General features: G+C 44.6%; 1 protein-coding gene across 3 annotated transcripts in view; it reads right to left on the reverse strand.

Annotated features, from left to right (window-relative positions):
* The window catches only part of CYTH3 (cytohesin 3), a 39,977-nt gene extending 38,151 nt beyond the window's left edge, over nucleotides 1-1,826 (reverse strand). For 2 of the 3 annotated variants that reach the window (XM_077758730.1, XM_077758728.1), the window contains exon 1: nucleotides 1,518-1,659. The gene's annotated coding sequence lies outside the window, so the exon portion shown is untranslated. Of the gene's footprint in view, nucleotides 1-1,517; nucleotides 1,660-1,731 lie in introns of those variants that run through there. The other variant, XM_077758729.1, reaches the window with a different exon arrangement.
* Nucleotides 1,827-12,980: the final 11,154 nt, after the last annotated feature.

Here is a 12,980-nt window from a genome sequence, read left to right on the forward strand (position 1 = left end):
CCCCCGCAGCTGGGGACATACCTGATTCAGACTGTGCCCCCCTCCAGCCGCAGCTGGGGATGTTCCCAGGACGCAGGGGTTCCAGGGCTCACCCGGAGGGCGTTCCTTTGGTGACTTAAAGACCCAGGCCATAGCCCGGGCACAGGGCTATGGGAAGTGCCCAGTTCTCTGGATTACACTATCTCTTCCTGCTCCAAACACTCAGCATGCTTTAGGGTTTCCTGCACGGAAGTCTTACTGAAGAAAAATCGGTACTGTAAAGAGCACATTCTCTGACCACAAAATATTTAAGTTAGAAATAGTTAACGACACAGTGACTAGGAAAAAAAACTACATTTGTTTGGAAATTGAGAAGCACCATTCTAAAGAGTGCACTGGGTGATGCCTGGGTGGCTCAACCGATTAAGCATCCGACTTCGGCTCAGGTCATGATCTCACAGTCTGTGGGTTTAAGCCCCGTGTTGGGCTCTGTGCTAGCAGCTCAGAGCCGGGAGCCTGCTTCAGATTCTGTGTCTTCCTCTCTGCCCCTCCCCTACTCACACTTTCTCTCAAAACTGAATGTTTAAAAAAAAAAGAATACATTGGTCCAAGAAGATATAAAGTAAATGAGAAAATTCTGAGGTGAAAATATTGAAAATATCGATGCCTGTGTGCTAGTAAACAATGCAGTCATAACAGAAAACACGTATTTTAATTTTTTTTTACATTTAATTATTTTTGAGAGACAGAGTGAGACAGAGTGAGCGGGGGAGGGGCAGAGGGAGAAGGAGACACAGAATTTGAAGCAGGCTCCAGGCTCTGAGCTGTCAGCACAAAGCCTGAGGTGGGGCTCGAACCCATGAACCATGAGATCATGACCTGAGCCGAAGCCGGACGCTCAACTGACTGAGCCACCCAGGTGCCCCTGAAAACACGTATTTTAAAAAGTTATGTTGAAAGCACGTTAAGCATTCACCTTCAGAGATTAGAAAAACAACAACAGTTTAAACCAAAAGGAGAAAATAATGCAGAGAAGTCCTTTAAGAAGTGCGATGAAGCCACTCTGGCAATTCCTCCCAAGTCCACGTGCAGCCTGACAGTCCCTCTCCGGGGCCCCAGGAGGTCTGGGACCTGGGGCCGCACTGACTGGAAGGTCCATGTTCACAGCAGCATGGGTCACAATGGCCAAAGTGCAGAAACCACGCAAACAGCCCTCACGGGACAAACAGATACACACAGCGTGGCCCATCCACACCACAGAGTTATCACTCGGCCTCGAGACGCAAGCTTGGGAACGTGATGCCGAGTGAGGGCAGGACTGTGGTTACCAGACATGGCCGGGACGGGCCAAGAACAGACACGACGAGTTTGTGGGGACAGGAATCAGAAGAGCGACTCCCCTGGAAAGCCGGGGAGGGTGCTGAAGGAGAAGGTGCCTTGTGTGGACTTTAATCCGAGCAGTAGTTACGCAAGTACAGATACACAAAACAGCTGGACTAACGTGAGCACTGTATTTCCTCCTCTGAAAGCCTACTTACCGAGATGGGATCCTGTTAATTCTCAATGACGAGAAGGACGGATTTCCTGCAAAACGCACTGAAAGGACCTGCTAAAAGCCTGCCCCACACACACCAAGACAATGCCAGTCCACCTAGGGACAATCTGGCCTGATGTACACACTGCCCCCTCCTCCTTACATGCTGTGGCTGTCATTCTCCCCAGTCCCCTCCCACCTTCGATATGCCCACCTACCGCTGGATGAGGCAGGGAAGGATTTTTCCAAACACAAAGATAACAGATACAATCAGCACCAGAGTCAGCTTAGAGCCGTCGTGGCAGGTTTTCCAGCTAACTGCCTTTCCGTTCGCACGGCCCTGCCCTCCTCTCAGGCCCGCCTCTGCCTGCGCACAGAAGCCCTCTCTGGAGACCAGCGTGTCACCAGTTGTCCTGTCTGGTGACCACCAAGGACCACGCAAGAGCTTCCCAGCCTCCATCCAGCGAAGCACACAGAAGAGCCAAGCCCTCGGCCAGCTCTCCAGAATCCTTACCTGAGGGGTTATGTTTGAGTCACGGACTCCAGCTCATTTCCTAGAGCAATTTCTTGCACACGTGGTCTGCCACCCTCCCCATCAACATCACTTGGAGGTACTTGTCTGGAACAGGGTTCCTATCACATGCCTATCATATCAGAACCTCTGGGTATGAAGCCTAGGGCTCTGCATTTTTTTTTTAATGTTTATTTTTGAGAGAGAGAGAGAGAGAGTGTGTGCACATGCATGCGCTCAAGTTGGGAAGGGGTGGGGGGAGGGGAGGGGAGGATCTGAAGCAGGCTCCACTCTGAGAGCACAGAGCCCGATGCGGGGCTCAAACTCACAAACCATGAGATCATGACCTGAGCCAAAGTCAGACACTTAACCGACTGAGCCACCCAGGCACCCCTAGGGCTCTGAATTTTTAACAAGCTTCCCAAATGATTTTGTTGAACACTGGAATTTGAGAACCACTGCTAAAAGGTGGCTCTAGACATGTAAGTCTGTAACTCAAATCCTGAATGCAATTTATTAAGTACAGAGGCAACATGATATAGTAATTAGGAGCCTGAATTTTGCAGCCAGACAACCCGTGCTCAAAGCTGGTCTCTGCCTCTTACTAGCTGTGTCACCTTGGGCAACTTACCTAACCTGTCTGTGCCTCAGTTTCCTTGCTTGTGAATAGGATGATATATATTATTATGTCAAAAAGATAATCAAAATTGAATTCTCTTCTTGAATGTTACTTGAAATTTCAAAATAAATGTGGAACTTTAAATCACACCACGAAGCACTTAAAGATCTTAAAAGACACACATTTTGGGGCACCTGGGTGGCTCAGTTGGTTAATAAGCGTCTGGACTTCGACTCAGGTTATGATCTCACGGTTCGTGGATTCGAGCCCCACGTTGGGCTCTCTGCTGACAGCTAGCTCAGAGCCTGGAGCCTGCTTCACATTCTGTGTCTCCCTCTCTCTCTGACCCTCCCCTGCTCACATGGTCTCTCTCTCTCAGAAATAAATAAAACATTAAAAAAAAAGACACATTTTTACCTCAATCATGAAAAAATAATGGCCGATGAGACTTTCTATCCTGGATAATTGAGTGATAGAGCGAAATAAACATTCTGGCATCAAGCCCCTGTATAACCAATGTTTTTTAACAGCCAAAAGTTGCAGTGAAGGGGGAAGAGCTTCACAAATACGCATGTATAAAAATCGTATGAAGACAGTTTGGCAGTTCCGCACACAGCTAATCACAGGCTTATGATACAATCCAGCAACCACACTCCCAGGTATTCACTCACCCAAATGGGTTGAAAACCTATGCCCACATGAAAACCTGCACACGAATGTTTGCAGCAGCTTTATTCGTAATTGCCAAAACCCAGAAGCAAACAAGATGTCCTCCAGCAGGTGAAGAGATCAGTTGTGGTAAATAAAACAGACAAGAGGATATTATTCAGCACGAACAGGATCCATCAAGCCATGAAAAGACATGGAGGAAACGGAATTTGTAAAGAAGCCAGTCTGTAGGATTCCAACTATACGAGGTTCTGGAAAAGCCAAAACTATGAAGGCAGTAAAAGGATCAGTGGTTGCTAGGGGTGCAAGGAGACAAGGGGAGGGATGAATAGGTGAGCACAGGGGATTTTCAGGGTGGTGAATCTATTGTCCATTATAATGTGCTGGTGGATGCATGTCACACGATGATGCATTGGGCAAAACCCACGGAACTATACAGTACAAAGGGCCCTATTGTAAACTATGGCCTTTACGTAATAACAATGTATCAACATTAGTCCATCAATTGTAACAAGTGTATCACACTGACTAAGATGTTAAAGATAGGGAAACCTTATATGGAGGGAGCCTATGGGGACTCTGTAACACCTGAAAGATGTAATGTTTCCTTATTATCTAACCTGAATGCATAAGGTTGACGAGATTTCCCCCAGTAATATCAGATTACCACTTACAATAAAAACCGTAGGCCACTGCTAACCTTTGCTCTGTGAAGCTCTGGACTTCCTCACTGTTATAGGCAAGAGCTGCCCACTCATACAATGACTATAGAGTAAACGGTATTTTATCTTGATTAAAAAAAAATTTTTTTTAAATAATCTCTACAGTCAACATGGGGCTGGAACTCACAACACTGAGATAAAGAGTTATAGGCTCTTCTGACTGAGCCAGCCAGGTGCCCCTTTATCTTGATTTTAGTTTAATTGTTGATTCATTTATTTTTGAGAGAGAGTGTGTGAGCAGGGGAGGGACAGAGAGAGAGAGATGCAGGATCCAAAGTAGGCTCCAGGCTCCAAACTGTCAGCACAGAGCCTGATGTGGGGCTCACACCCACAAACTGTGAGATCATGACCTGAGCCAAAGCTGTACGTTTAACTGAGCCACCCAGGAGCCCCATCTAGATTTTGATCAGCTTTGGACAGAACAGTGAATTTCTTTTAGGAAAATAAAAAACAGACAAAAATTTTTAAACAAAAACCCACCCTACATAAAACTAGAGTCATTTCACGTGTGAAGAAAGTGGGATGGGGTATCCTCTCCTCCTCCTCTGAGAATTACATCTGTTAGTTCTCTAATATTTGAAAGAGTAATGACGGGGAACCTGGGTGGCTCAGTCAGTTAAATGTCCGACTTCGGCTCAGGTCATGATCTCACAGTTTGTGGGTTCGAGCCCCGCGTCCAGCTCTGTGCTGACAGTTAGCTCAGAGCTTGGAGCCTGTCTTTGGATTCTGTGTCTCCCTTTCTCTCTGACCCTCCCCTGCTCACCCTGTCTCTCTCTCTCAGAAATAAATAAAGCATTAAAAAATTTTTTTAAATGAAAGAGTAATGACAGGATTTTAGAACACCACTTCCAATATGGGGCACCTGAGTCAACAAAAAAACTCCCAGAGAGATGTGCATGACCAGAAAGTTCTTCATGAACTCTAATGAGCCAAGACCAGAAGATGTTCCACACTTGAAAGGGGTTTTCGACAGTTGAGAAAAGAACAAAGAATTTCCCTGAAACAAAGAAGGACAAAGAGGACAGGATGAAAAAGTCTTTCTCAAAATGACTGAAAACTTCCCAAATCTGCTCCCCCCAAAACACAACAAAAACCAAAGAAAAACCCCAAAACCTACAAACTCAAGAAGGTGAGCAAACTCCAAATGGCATGACCCAGAGACCTAAGTCACGGTATACACATGCTTCTGAAAGAGGAAAGAGACAAGGACACCTTCCCCACAGGAGCAGGACATCCAATTTCTCATCAGAAGCCATAATGGCCAGCGGAAGTACCACACCAGTCTTCAAGTAAAGAAAGAAAAGAACGGTCAGCTCTCGATTCCATATACGCTGAAGGAATCTTTCAGGAATGAAGGAGAAGCTAAAATGATCTAAGATGAAGGAACAGTGAGAGAATCTGTCACCCACAGTCCTGCCCTCAAAGAGCAGCTCCAGTCCCCTCGACAGAAGGGAGACGACAAAACAAGGCATGTGGGAATAGAGTGAAGAAGGAAGGAAAAGTAAAACTGTGTGAGTACAATAAACTTTCCTTCCCAAGTTCTCTCAAGTGTGGCTAGGACAAAAGTTACAACACCGTCTGGTGGAATATGCAGAAGAAACAGGTAAGAGATGTATAGGGAGGTAAGGTTTCCCTATTCTGGGGCGCTTGGGTGGTGCAGTCAGGTGAGATTCCGACTCTTGGTTTCATGTCGGTTCATGATCTCATAGTTTATGAGTTTGAGCCCCATATCGGGCTCTGGGCTGATGGTGCAGAGCCTGCCTAAGATTCTGTCTCTCCTTCTCTCTATCCCTCCCCTGCTTGTGCTTGTGTTCTCTCTTAAAAATAAACAAATTTGGAGGGGGGGCAGGTTTCCCTATTTCATTTGAACTGGTAAAATGATAACCCCAGCAAACTCTAATTATATAAATATATACGGACATATATATTATATAAATATATATAACATTCATACATACATGCATACACACACACATTGAGCAACCATTAAAAAAAGTCTACAGGGCGCCTGGGTGGCTCAGTCGGTTAAGCGTCTGACTTCGGCTCAGGTCATGATCTCATGGTTTGTGGGTTCAAGTCCCGCATCGGGCTCTGTGCTGACAGCTCGGAGCCTGGAGCCAGTTGCGGATTCTGTGTCTCCCTCTCTCTCTGACCCTCCCCGGCTGAGGCTATCACTCTCTCTCTCAGAAATAAATAAAACATAAAAAAATAAAATAAAGTCTACACAAAGGGACTCACTCAAAGACAATATGCCTATGTCAAACTGGAATTCTTAAAAAAATGTTCAAGTAACTCACAGGAAAAAATTCACAGAGAAATGAAAAAGAACCGGGAAAAAAAAAAGTGTAATGACAACTTACATCCTGATACATTAATAATCACCTTCAATATAAAAGGTCTAAATATACCAATTAAAAGACACAGATTGGCAGATTTTTTTTAATGACCAAACTACATGTGGCTACAAGACACTTCAAACACGATGATAAATGTAGGTTAAAAGTAAAAGAATGGGGGGGGTGGAGGCTGGGTGGCTCATTTGGTTAAGCATCTGACTTCAGCTCAGGTCATGATCTCACTGTGCATTCAAGTCCCAGGTCAAGCTCTGTACTGGCAGATTGGAGCCTGGAGCCTCCTTCAGATTCTATCTCTGTCTCTCTGACCCTCCCCTAGTCGCACTCGCTCTCTCTGTCTCTGTCTCTCTCTCTCTCAAATATAAAACATTAAAAAAAATAAAAGAGAATGGAAAAAGACAAATCATGTTTATTAATCAAAAGAAAACAGGAGTGGCTATACAGATATCCCTTGACTTAGGATGGGGTTACATCCCAATAAATCCATGGTAAGTTGAAAAAATGGTAGGTTGTAAATGCATTTAATACGCCAAACCTACCACACCTTCCAATCATTGCTTAGGCCCCCTCCTCTTAAACGTGCCCAGAACACTTACATTAGCCTGCAGTCGGGCAAAATCATCTAACACCAAGCCTGTTTTATAACCAAGTGTTGAATGCCTGACGTGACTGCAGACTACTGAACCGAGAGAGGAAGACAGGAAGGTTATATGGGAACGGAATGGTTGTCCGTGTTTCAGTTCTCGACCTTGGGTATCGCACGGCCGCCACTGTCCAGGACAACAGAAGATCACACTACAAAGCACTAGCCTGGGAAAACATCAAAATTTAAACTTCCGAAGTATGCTTTCTCCTGAATGTGTATCACTTTCATGGCACTGCAAGGTAAGAAACACGCATGTCCGACCATTGAACTTAGCAATCACCTGTATCAGTATCAGACATTGTAGGCTTTACAGCAAAGAAAATTACCAGAACTAGGGAACTCCTATCATGATGGAAGAGTCAATACATCAGGACAAAGCAATCCTACATGAGTATGCAGCGAACAACAGAGTTGCCCAATGTGTGGCTACAACCACCTCAAAACTGAAAGGAGTGATAGGGGCGCCTGGGTGGCTCAGTCTGTTAAGCAACTGACTTCTGATTGCGGCTCAGATCATCATCTCAGAGTTCGTAAGTTCAAGCCCTGCTTCAGGCTCTGCATGGACAGTGCAGAGCCTGCTTGGATTCTCTCTCTCTCCACCGTTCCTCCTCTCCCACTCCCTCTCTCTCAATAATAAATAGACATTAAAAAAGAGAGAGAGAGACAAATCAACAACTGTAGTGGCAGATGCCAACCCCCTTCCCTCAACAACCAGACAGAAAATGGGCAAGGGTGTAGAAGCATCCAACATCATCAACCAACAGGCCCTGACTGACTCTGTAGAACACTCCAACCAAGCGGCAGTACAAAACTCATTCTTTTCAAGAGCCCACAGAACATTCTGGTAGGCTGAATAATGCCCCCCACCTCCCCATCCAGGTCCTAATCCCTAAGCCTTGTGAATGTTGCCTCTTATGACAAAAGGGACTTTGTATATACGATTTAAGATCTTGAGGTAGAAGGCTGGCTTGGATTGGTGGGGAAGGGGCACTAAGCTGCCACCACAAGTACTCTTCCCTAAGCAGGAAGGGGACTTATAACACCGGGAAGGCACTGGGATGATGGAAGCAAGATCCCAGGCCGCTGGCTTGGAAGATGGAAAAAGAGCATGGCCAAGTTGGGGGGAAAATAAGAATGAAAAGAAAACAGATTCTCAACTAGAGCTTCCAAAGGGGCCCAGCCCAGCTGCCACCTTTATCTGGCCCAGTAAAACAGAGGACAGGCTTTTTTTTTTTTTTTAACGTTTATTCATTTTTGAGAGATGGAGAGAGACAGAGCAGTAGTGGGGAAGGAGCAGAGAGAGAGGGAGACACAGAATCCATAGCAGGCTCTATGCTCTGAGCTGTCAGCACAGAGCCCAAGGAGGGGCTTGAACCTGTGAAATCATGACCTGAGTCAAAGTTGGACGCTTAACCGCCTGAGCCATCCAGGAGCCCCTTCAAAAATTTTAATGTTTATTTATTTTTGAGAGAAGAGTACACAGAAGCAGGAGAGGGGCAGAGACAGAGGGAAACACAGAATCCAAAGCAGGCTCCAGGCTTTGAGCTGTCAGCACAGAGCCCAAGATGGGGCTCGAACCCAAGGACCATGAGATCATGACCTGAGCCGCAGATGCTTAAACAACTGAGCCACCCCGGCGCCCCTGACTGCAGACTTCTGACCTCCCGAAGTGCAACAGGGTGAAGATTTAATTGCATTCAGCCACCAAGTCCATTATAAGTGCAGATTCCGGTAGCTGGAAGGAGGGCAGTGCTGTGACCAACACCTCAAAGTGCAGAAGGGGCTCCTGCACTGAATGACAGCAAAGGCCTGGACTGCCTTAAGGGCGAGTAGAAATGTGGGTGCTGCACCCCACCACCCGAGGACTCAGGAAACGAGGAGTGCAGCAGACAAGGTCTGTATGGCCAGAGGGCACCTCAATCATCAAACACCACTGGCTGGGGGTGGGGGGGTGAGCGTACCGGCAGCGAGCGCTCAGGGAGGAAGGAGGCACCTGTGTTTGGAACCTCTGCATTCCGGTGCGAAGTGCAGCTGGACTGCACCCTACGATTGCGTGGAAAGCAGAACTCAGTCAGCAATGAACTTGGATGTTTAACTGAGCTGATTTCCAAGCAAACTGTTGAAGTTGCAAACTGGTTTTTCTGGCTGCTTGTAGTGAAAATCAAGGGAGATGAGATACACTGAGGAAAACACCGTGAGGCAAAAAGGAACCAGGACCTGATGATGTGGGGAATGTGCCCCAAAGAGAAAGCCAAGGGTGTGGCCACCTGATGTCCCCTAGGGCTCTCGCAGGATGCCACACTCATTCACAGAGGCGGTGTGGCCAGAGTGAGCCCGTCACTCAAAGATCCTTTCAACCACCTTGGCAGAAGCCAGGAACAGAGACAGGATGACACAGGAAAGATCCACAGAGGACCCTTGCTTCTACTGCAGTAAATGCCCGTGAAATACCCAGGAGACTCACAGGTTTTCAAGAATGTTAACACCACGAGAAAAACTGCCACTTGGAATGAAAGAGAGAATGAGAGAAAGCGGTCAGATTCCCCCAGTCCTACAGACGGACACAGGGTGATTCAACTACTCAGTGTTAACATGCACCGCCGTCGGGAGAAAAGGAGCAGGACAAAGCCTGGGGCCCACAGGTTACTTCCAGGCCTGAGGACCCAGGGCAGCTTGCCGAGGTGGGTCTTGAAATTGCTCGGAACCAGTGATCTTCCTTCTTCCTTTCTTCCCTGTGTCTCTTATCTCTTCCCTCCTCTCCTTTTCTTCTCTCCCTCTTTCTCTCATGTTTCTCCATTTTGGAATGGGAATATCTCTACCTACGATCCTATGCCTGTCCACCATTGTATTTGGGGAAGAGATAATCTGGTTTTAACTTTACAGATCCACAGATAGAGAGGAATTTTGCCTCAAGATGGATCATAGTCAGACTCTTACCCATATCTGGTTGAGATGATGAGACTGGGACTTCTGAGCTGATGACATTTAGATGAGATTTTCAACTTTGACCTGATGCTGCGATGGGCAGAGACTTCAGGGCATGTCAGCAGGAGGAATGTATTTTGCACGTGGGATAGATGTGAATCTTTGGTAAGATGAATAATGCCCCCTCCCCCATATCCAGGACCTAATCTAATATAAATTACACTAACACAAGGACTAAGACAGACCACAGGCTGTGCATAAAACAAACCTAATAAATTTAAAAGAACAGAAATCAGAGCAGGTTCTTTAATTACAAGGAAATCAAATCAGAAATCAGGAACAGAAAGATAACGGGAAAGTCTCCCAATACCAGGAAACTAAACACACTTCTAATTACTCCATGGAATAAACAGGAAATCCCAAGAGAAATTAAAATATGTATATATATATCCATATATATATAGATACAGATGGGGCGCCTGGGTGGCTCAGTCAGTTGAGCATCCAACTTCGGCTCAGGTTATAATCCGTTTGTGAGTTCGCGCCCCACATCGGGCTCACTGCTGTCAGCCTGTCAGCCAGAGCCTGCTTCAGACCCTCTGTCCCCATCTCTCTGCCCCTTCCCTGCTTGCAATCTCCCCAAAATAAATATTTTTAAAATACACTGAAATGAGTGAAAATGAAAATACAACACATGAAAATTTGTGGGCCATAATTAAACAGTGCCAAGAGGAAAATGTACAGCCCTAAAATACTGACATTAGGAAAGAGGAAAAGTATCAAATGAATAACCTAAGTTCCCATCTTAAAAACTAAAAAAGAACAAAAGAAACCTAAGGCAAGAAGAAGAAAATAATGAAGAAGTTGATGAAATTGAAAAGAGAAAACAACAGAGAAATATCAAGGAAACAAAAAAGTGGTTCCATAAATAATAAATAAAATGGACAACTCTAAAGAAAAGACACAAATTAACAACATGAGGCATGAAACAAGGATCGCCACCTGCGCCTATAGGCATCCACAGATAAAGAAACACTATAAACTACACTATGATGAAATGTACCAGTTCCTCAAAGACCAGAAACTACTACCACTCACCCCAAATTAAGTAGATAATTTGAAGCGCCAATAACAATTAAGGAAATTGAATCTGTAATTTAAAACTCAAAAAAAAGGCAATTTGCAAGTACACATGGTTACACTAGAGAGTTCTTCCAAACCTTTAAAGAATTAACACCAATTCTATACAATCTCTTCCAAGAAAAGTAAAAAGAGGAAGAAAAACTTACTTCCCAATTCATTTTATGAAGCTAGTATTAATCCTAATACCAAAATGAAACTAAGATAATACAAAAAAGTAAACTACTAGCCAACTGTTTCTCATGAATATGGATGTAAAAATCACTATACACAGACCTCAAGAAGAAATAAAAGAATCCCTATTTGCAGATTATATATGATAGTCTACCTAGAAAATCCTAAGGAACCTAACAAAAAGTCTTCTAAAACTTGGGGTGCCTGGGTGGCTCAGTCGGTTAAACATCTGACTTTAGCTCAGATCATGATCTCACAGATTTGTGGGTTTGAATCCCACATCGGGCTCTGTGCTTACATGTTGAGCCTGCTTGAGATTCTCTCTCCCCCACCCCAACTTGCACACTCTCTCTCTCACTCTCAAAATAAATAAACTTAAAAAAATCTTCTAAAACTTAAAAGTAAGTTCAACAAAACTGTAAGATATAAGATCAACATAGAAAAATCAATTGTGCTTCTACGTACTAGCAATGAACATGGGATAAACAAAATTTTAATGTTACCCCCCATCGCTCAAAAAACAAACCTGGGTGTAAATTTAATAAAATATGTACAGGACTTGTATGCCAAAAGCCACAAAACACTGAGGAATGAAATAAAAACATCTAAATAAATGGAGAAACATACTGTGTCCAGGTAATGGAATGTCAATTTCTCCCCAACTGACATATATGTTTAATGTGATTCCTATCACAATTCTAGTAAGATCTTTCTGTAGATATACATATAAAGTGAGTGAAGATTATTCTAAAACTTATATAAGTCATATCAGAATAGCCAGAACAATTCTGTAAAAGATTAAATGGGAGTAACACTCAGACCTCCAAGGAGCCACTCACACAGCCCTCTGCTTTTTGACAAAGGTCCAACAGCAATTCTGCAGATGACAAGCTTTGCAACAAATGAGGCTGAAATAACTGGATATGGATATTCACGGGCAAAATAATGAACCTTGACCTAACCTTCATGCTTTATAAAAAAAAAAAAAAATTAACTTAGGGGCGCCTGGGTGGCTCAATCGGTTAAGCATCCAACTTTGGCTCAGGTCATGATCTCACTGTTCACGAGTTCGAGCCCCACATCAGGCTCTGTGCTGACAGCTCAGAGCCTGGAGTCTGCTTCAGATTCTGTATCTCCCCCTCTCTCTGCCTCTCCCCTGCACATGCTCTCTGTCTCTCAATAATAAATAAAAATGTTTTAAAAATTAAAAAAAAAACATTTCATCAAAGAGGATCTATAGATGGCAAATAAGTACACAAAAAGATGTTCCACAGCACCAGTCATTAGAAAAATGCAAGTCAAAACCACATGAGGTATTATCACATACCAGCTGTAACAGCCAACATGAAAAACAGCAACAGAGAGGTGCCTGGGTGGCTCAGTTAAGCATGACTCTTGGTTTCGGCTCAGGTCATGCATGATCTTGCGGTTCATGAGTTCAGGCCCTGCATAGGGCTCTCTGATGTCAGCATGGAGCCCGCTTTGGATCCCAGCCCCCCCCCCACCTCAAAAATAAACAAACATTTAAAAACAAAAAAAAGCAGCAACAGAGAATGTGAGGAGGAGAAGATGGGTCTTTCAAACACTCCTACAGGGGACGTGAAACGATGGTAAACTCTCTGGAAGACAGATTGGTGGTTTCTTACAAAACTAAATGCACAGTTACTAAAGGACCCAGCAACATCACTCCTGGACATTTATCCCAGA

Source organism: Crocuta crocuta, unplaced genomic scaffold, assembly GCF_008692635.1.
Source record: "Crocuta crocuta isolate KB4526 unplaced genomic scaffold, BGI_CrCroc_1.0 scaffold273, whole genome shotgun sequence".
NCBI classification, from domain to species: domain Eukaryota; kingdom Metazoa; phylum Chordata; class Mammalia; order Carnivora; family Hyaenidae; genus Crocuta; species Crocuta crocuta.